The sequence below is a fragment of the Trachypithecus francoisi genome, unplaced genomic scaffold (assembly GCF_009764315.1).
Source record: "Trachypithecus francoisi isolate TF-2019V2 unplaced genomic scaffold, Tfra_2.0 Lachesis_group17, whole genome shotgun sequence".
Lineage (NCBI taxonomy): Eukaryota > Metazoa > Chordata > Mammalia > Primates > Cercopithecidae > Trachypithecus > Trachypithecus francoisi.
Window position 1 is genome coordinate 56410611 of NW_022681462.1, and position 7832 is coordinate 56418442.

The following is a 7832-nucleotide window of genomic DNA, read 5'->3' on the forward strand; positions in this document are numbered from 1 at the left end:
CATTGAGCTTTACAATTTGTTCTTGTATTTACTGCTCAAATCATAGCTGTAGAGTTTCTGTGCATATTACTGTATAGAAAATCTCTTCTCAATAAAACCATCAGTAAAATTCTAAGTTAGTTTTCTAGTAGATTCTTCAATTTGATTGATTTCTTTTCAAACCCTCAAACTTGATTGCACTCATTAACTTATTTCTACTTTGGATATCTGTAGACCCATTAGTTTGTGAATCTCTGACCTTTCTACCAGCTTTCATTGACACCTTCAAATGTTGTTCATTTCCCCTTTCAGAAATAACTTCTCCAGAGATTTATCCCCTGGCTTCTTTGCTTATATTCATATGTTTCCTGGAAGATATCTTCTATAGTCACAGTTTCAAAACCTCCCTACAAACAACACCCCTATCCTTATCTCAAGACTTGATCTTTTTTTTTTCTGCGCTAAGACAAGTGTCATGGAATATATTTCCTGGCATTTTTCACCAGAACTATACAATTAAAATGTCTAGCATGTGCTTTATTAATGTCCCCACTGACTCTGTCTCTTGTGTTTTCCCCATTTGGTTATTTGTACCCACAGCTTTCTGGTTGCCCAGATCAGAAACCGGAGCATTATCTCCTCAACTTCTCCTTTCTCCTCAGTTCCCACGTCCAACCAGTTCTCAATTCTACTAATTCTACACCAAAAAGTTTCCGTAATTAACCTTCTCTATTATTTTTCCACTACTATGGTTTTAGTTCTTGCCTGTTTAGACCACTGCAATAGACTCCTGGACGGTTTCCGTACCTCCAATTTCTGCACACTTTTCACTCTTCACATCAGTACTAGAGTTACCTTTAAAAACTTCCTGTCCCTTTCTGTCTGAATAGAAAAACATTTTTTGGCCTGCTAGACTATAGAATGAAATACAAACTTTTAGCACAGCATTTAAAGCACATTATCATCCAGTTCCAAGTTACTTATTTGCTACAGGGTGTACTGACTTGCTATGGACCCTATGGAACAGTCAGATAAAGTCACCATGATTCATGAAAAAATGAATAAATGCTGGAGATGTGTTGTATAGCATGGTGAATATGTGTCATAATAACGTATTGCATACTTGACAATTGCTAACAGAGTAGATCTTAAATGTTGACACTCACACACACAAAAAAAGGAGTGTGAAAGGAAAATAAATCTTGGGGCCCCCAAATTACTAAAAACTAAGATATGCTTTCTTAAAGCCTTGGGAACTGAGGCTAGACATCTTAAACTTCAGAAGAAAATAATAGCAACCTATTTACATACCTAAGCTATATAAAGCCACTTTTAAACCTGCCTACTGATGTATGGACTTCCAAGTAATGTGGCCTGTATCAATTTTCCCGAGTTGTTCCTTTTGTTATTTTTCTCCCTTCTTCCTCCTATTTTCTCTCCATAGGATATAAGACTTCATAACCTGCTAAAAACGAGCCTTCCTAATAACTTGGGACTTACCCGTCTAGGAATAAACCATCCTAGCCATGAAAAATCAGACGAAAACTGAGACTAAAGACTCATTTTCTTCTGAAATGCTTTCTCCAAAAGATTTTTAAAAAAGAAAAGCTGGGGGCGGGGGGTGGAATGTGAAAGGAATACAAATCTTAGGGTCCCAGGCCGGGTGCAGTGGCTCTGGCCTGTAATCCCAGCACTTTGGGAGGCCGAGGCAGGCGGATCACGAGGTCAGGAGATCGAGACCATCCTGGCTAACACGGTGAAATCCCGTCTCTACTAAAAATACAAATAAATTAGTTGGGCATGGTGGCGGGTGCCCGTAGTCCCAGCTACTCGGGAGGCTGAGGCAGGAGAATGGCGAGAACCTGGGAAGTCGAGCTTTCAGTGAGCTGAGATTGCGCCACTGCACTCCAGCCTGGGCGACAGAGCGAGGCTCCGTCTCAAAAAATAAATAAAAAATCAATCAATCAACCAATCAATCAATCAATCTTGAGGCCCCCAAACCACTAAGCTAAATGGGAAAGTCAAGCTGGGAGCTGCTTAGGGCAAACCTGCCTCCCATTCTATTCAAAGCCACCCCTGTGCTCACTGAGATAAACGCATGCCTGATTGCCTCCTTTGGAGATGCTAATCAGAAACTCAAAATAATGCAACAACTTGTCTCTTATCTACTTAAGACCTGGAAAGCTCCATCCCACTTCGAGTTGTCCTGCCTTTCTGGACTGAACCAGTGTTCATCTTACATATGCTGATTGATGTCTCATTTCTGCCTAAAATGTATAAAACCAAACTGTGCTCTGATCACCTTGAGCACATGTCATCAGGACCTCCTGAGGCTGTGTCACAGGCGTGCATCCTCAACCTTGGCAAAATAAACTTTCTAAATTAACTGACACCTGTCTCAGATATTCGGGGTTCACATGAGCAACAGATATGTGAACTGCCTTCGTTGTCATGATCGTTTCAAAATACCATGTGTACAGTGTAAACACATACAATATTTATTTTTCAATTATGCCCCCCAAAAGCTGGAGGAAAATGATGAAATAAAAATATCACTTTCAGAGATATTGAAATGTGAAAATTAAAATCATTTAAATATGTTATTGTCTTTCCTCAATTGAGCCAACTAATTTCCTTATCTCATTATAGCCATATTCTTCACCCTCTACTTGGTATGGTATTCTCTCTTATTTAGTTTGAGAATACCTTTTAATTCTCAAGACCCAGTTCCAGTGACATTTCCATTTTGAAGATTTGACTGTCCTTTTCCAACAGTTACACTCTTTGTAAATATGTCCTGGAAAGCTTGACTGCAACAACATTCACACTTCTTTTGGTTTATATATTCTGCCCTCTGATTATTAGATAGTTATCATCTAATTAGATTGGTATTATCATGTAGTTATATTTTTATCTAATTTGGTAATTTAAATTATATAATTGGATATATACTCTATTAAACACTAATTCAATTAAGTTTAAATAATTGATTCTCTTATTTATTAAACAAATACCTATCTAGCTCTATATTAGCTCTCTGCTAGACACATAATTAGTACAAATCTAGAATTATTTGGTTGACTTAATATTAGCTAGCACACTTTTTGTTAGTACTACAGATAGAACAACCATAATATTGATTATACAAATCCAGATAGTTTAGAGTATAAAAGAAGGTCTTATTTTTTAAGCATGCCATTTACATTCATAATTGGTAAACCAGGATATAAGGCCTCTGTGTTAGCTGTTTTTTCCAGAAAAAAGATTTAGGCAAAGGTGATATGCTTTTACTTAGTAGATTATCCCAGGGAGTAAGAATGAGAAGTGGGCTAAAGGAAGGGAAGGGCAAAAGAGACAACTAGAATGTACATTATCTAACCGGTTACTCAGAATTAAGTATGCCAGACTGCTCAGTTCCATGTGACTGTATTCTAAAGGAGTGAATTTCTGGAACTTCAAATCTCCAAATCAGTAGAGAAGCATCTGCACAGAGATGAAAAAAGGTAAAGCAGGCATTATGCAAGACAATGTCAGGTTGTCCTGTGTAGAGTTACTAAGTCTTCTTGGTATTGGTTACCGAGTAACCGAGGCTGAAACAAGTTTCCGAGATCCCTAGGGATAAATGAGACTAGAAGGATGTGATCTATACATAAGAAGCATCTGCGACAGTAAACGTAACTAAAAAGAGCAAAATGAGCAAGATGATCCTTGAGTTTCAGATACGTTTAACTGTCTCCAGTATGATCTTGCTCAAATTTCTGAAACATCAATGTATAATGAAAACTCAAGTAATACCTGCATGTTTCCATGATTGACATAATTGACTGTTATGACTATCCTTTACACATATCAAAACAGTACACATAGTTGCGTTAAAATATATATATCTCAGTGGAAAAATAATTGTTTTAAACTCTCTATTTTTCACAATAGCTATAACCTATCAAAGACAGAAAAAAATTCCTAAAAACAAATTTTCTAAAAACATTGAATGTGAATTATTTAGCGTCAATTTTATAATGAAGATTAAAATTAAATCAATATAACTACCGTGTTGCTCAAAATATGTGGATATCTGAAAAAATTAGTATCTATTGACCTATTTTATACCCACAACTAAACCAATCGGCAGTGAGAATAAGCACCATCATAATTTGTGAGCCACAACCCAATATTAAAGCTGCAGTATTTTGGCTTAAGTTGAAAATTTGGATTGTTAGGGACAACCAAAGCCCCTTTTTAAGAAGCTGTGATGATATTGTTGAATAGTGTATAGATCAGCAACACTGATTTCTACTAAAAAGTTTCACATTCTAGGTAAAGTTGATTAAAATGAAAACAACTGGGTACAGTGGCTCACACCTGTAATCCCAGTGCTTTGGGAGGCCAAGGCAGGATAAGTGTTTGAAGCCAGGAGTTCGAGACCAGCCTAGGCAAACCAGTGAGACTCCATCTCTACGAAAAAAAATAAATAAATAAAACAATTGTCAGGCATGCTGGTGCATGCCTGTCATCCCAGCTTCATGAGTGGCTGAGGCGGAAGATCATTTGAGTTCAGGAGTTTGAGGCTGCAGTGAGCTATGATCACACCACAGCACTCCAGCCTGAGTGAAAGAGTGAGATCCTATCTCTAAAAAATAAAAATAAAATGAAACGAAACAGCTTGCTACTTTGTTGTTGTTGTTAAAAAATGCATAACTGCTTTAATGACTCAATTTATTTTGATAGAGGGAACACTAGTATTTTATAGAAAATAATAAGCTTATCAAGTAAGAAGTGACAGATATTTACCAACATTAGTAAGGCAAAATCTGCCAATATTTGTTTTAGCTCAGTTATTAACTAGTTGTGCAAACTTAAGTGAGTCTTTTATTTTTTCTGAGCTTCAGACTCCCTGTTCATCAAATGGAAATACTAAACATTTTTATAAACACTTACATATTTAATTTTTTCTATAACTCGATTGCTTTCTAAATATAAGATACCCCATTTGAAAAACAACATTGTGTTATATAGAAATATAATTGTCCAATTCAATGATATACAGTGTCTGTCTTCTTTTCTGTCAGGCATTTAATCAATTTATTTTTGTAGAGGTGTGAAGCTGAAGTGAGTGCAAATAACATCCCATGCGGAAGAACTTCTACAAGAAGAACTCCAAAGATTCACTAGGCACAATCAATTTTCGAATCAATTAAACTTGAGGTATTGTAAGCTTTACCACATTTAATATATTTAATCATTAGTTTAATTCCAGGATATATGGCATAGTTTTAAATATAGTTATCATTCTAACATGGAAAGTACTAAATTGTCAATTATATCCAAGTTAACTTTGATCTCTAGGCCATACATATTGTTTTCTCTGAAAACAAGATGTGACTCATAATTTGAAAACATTTGACAATTTTCATTAGCATTTTTTTCTCATGTATGAATGTCTCTAATATCAGGATTTATCTCATAATTAATGGTTCTCAAATTCAGTGAAATATGGGTACATATCATTTGAAATAGGCTTTTGACACCATTTTTACCACCAATAACTTTTTTTCATAAAATATAATAATGTTTGTTCTTCTTTCATACTTTAAAAGATTTTGCTCACCAAATACATTAAATTTATGTAGTAATAATTAACATGTTTTCCTTTAAGATAATAAAAAGATTGTAAGCCAATCAAATTTTTGGATTAGTGTAAGATAGCCAGTGTTGGTATATTAAGTTGTACAATTTCTGCCGTTTTGGCACTTTGCTTTGTTGTAGATAAATATATGATTTATATTCAGCTTCTCAAAATACTGAAAATAGCTCAAAGGCTGTCATTACTATTTCATGGACCCCTAGGAGACCAAAGGCACCATGTTGGGAATCACTGTACTAGAAAAATATACATTTCTGAATCGTAATAAGCTCTTGTGTGGTTTCACAAGTTAAATTCTGTGCAGGCCTGTGACACAGAACGTCTTTATTTTCATTTAAGTTGCATTGTTATACTAATAAGGAAATGTGAATACTCTGCAAATCATTTATATTTAGAATGCATTTTATACCGTGTAGAATGTGTAGGAGTATAAAATTCTAAGAACTCAAAGAACTTCAATAGAAATGGTTAAATTATATTGCAAAGATTAGATTGACGCTACATAATATTGTATCATATGCTTATTTTAAAAGCTCATATTTGAAGTTTGTATTGCTCACGAGATAATAGTAAGTGAAAAAAGCCAACTAGCAACTATATACAGTACATCACTTTTTTGTTTTAAAGAAATATTTAATATATATATGGATGTGTGTACATGCATATGATTATGTATACATATATACATATAAATAAATAATTACTGGAAGAAAATATAACAAAATCGCAATAGTAAGTGGTGGATTTATACACAAATGTTTAGTTTTTCTTCTTTATTCTTAATATACATGATTATAGACAGGAAGCATATTTACTTTTATATTTAGAATATAATAAGCATTATTAAAAGAATAAACTACAGGGGAAAAAAAAGTGTTCACTCTGACTTCCCATCAGGAAGTGCTCACAACTTCCCCCCTGTCAAATGATATAACATACTTCCTTAAGGCAGGACTTACTTTTCTTCCTAAATGGCAAGTTCTTTTTCATGGGCAGAAGGGTTTATAATATGGCTTGAAAGACATATTTTCTGGTTTCTATTAATGACGTCAAACTAATTTAGACAGGAAGCATAGTTGATGATGTGAAATAGGATTTAACAGAAACATAAGTTCCTTGAGCTAATAAAATACGGTTAATCCATCTCTATATATCTATGTTTGGTGCATGTTATGTGTATTTAATACTAATTCTTCACAAGTACTTGAAAAAATTTTGGTGGTTATGATATGCCATTTCAGATTTATGAACTTTATCTTCTATTTTTTACATTTTAATTTTATGAAATACATTATATTTTTTATGAGGGTTTATAAACAATTTTACAACCTTTAAAAAATAAAACTACAAGCTGGAATTAATACCTAGGTGATGGAATGATCTGTGCAGCAAACCATCATGGCACATGTTTACCTATGTAGCAAACCTGCACATCCTGCACATGTATCCCTGAACTTTAAAAAAGTAGAAATCAAAAATAAAAATAAGAGAAGTTAACTATCTTGATTACATCCACATAATCTAATTCTTCATAGACTATCATATAACTTATAAACTCATTTCCTCAATAACTTTATGAAATGACTATATATAGTCTCTCTAGGTAATTTAAGATATGATATACCTGAAATTTGGTATGAAGTGTTGGTTAAGCACATGTGCCCTGGGGTTAGATTGGCTATGTTTGAATCCTGGATTCCACTCATTAGCTAGGTAGCATCCACTTAACCTCTCCGTACTTGTTTCTTCATTTATAAAAGAGATGTCATAGAATTTACTATGTAAGTTTTTATGCAAGTTAGTTGTTAATAAAGCATTTAAAATGATGAGTGATACATAGTATCAATTAAATAATGTTTACTTGATTTATAACAAAGGTGCCAGGGATGTTTAATATAGAGAATATGGCCTTTTCTACAAAAGGTGCTGTAGCAACTGGATATCAATGGGGAAAAACAATCTTGATCCTCTATCTCATACCATAACAAAAAGGAAATTTGAGATGGGTTATATATTTAAATATAAAACATAAAACTATGTAGCTTCTAGAAGAGAATAAAGGAGAAAATTGTTATGATCTTGCTGTAGATATAAATCTCTTAAACCAGATATAGTAGGTAAACCATGAAGAAAAACATTGATAAGATTTAACTGAAATTTATAACTCCTGGTCATCAAAAATACACACCACTAAGAAAATAAATTAGCA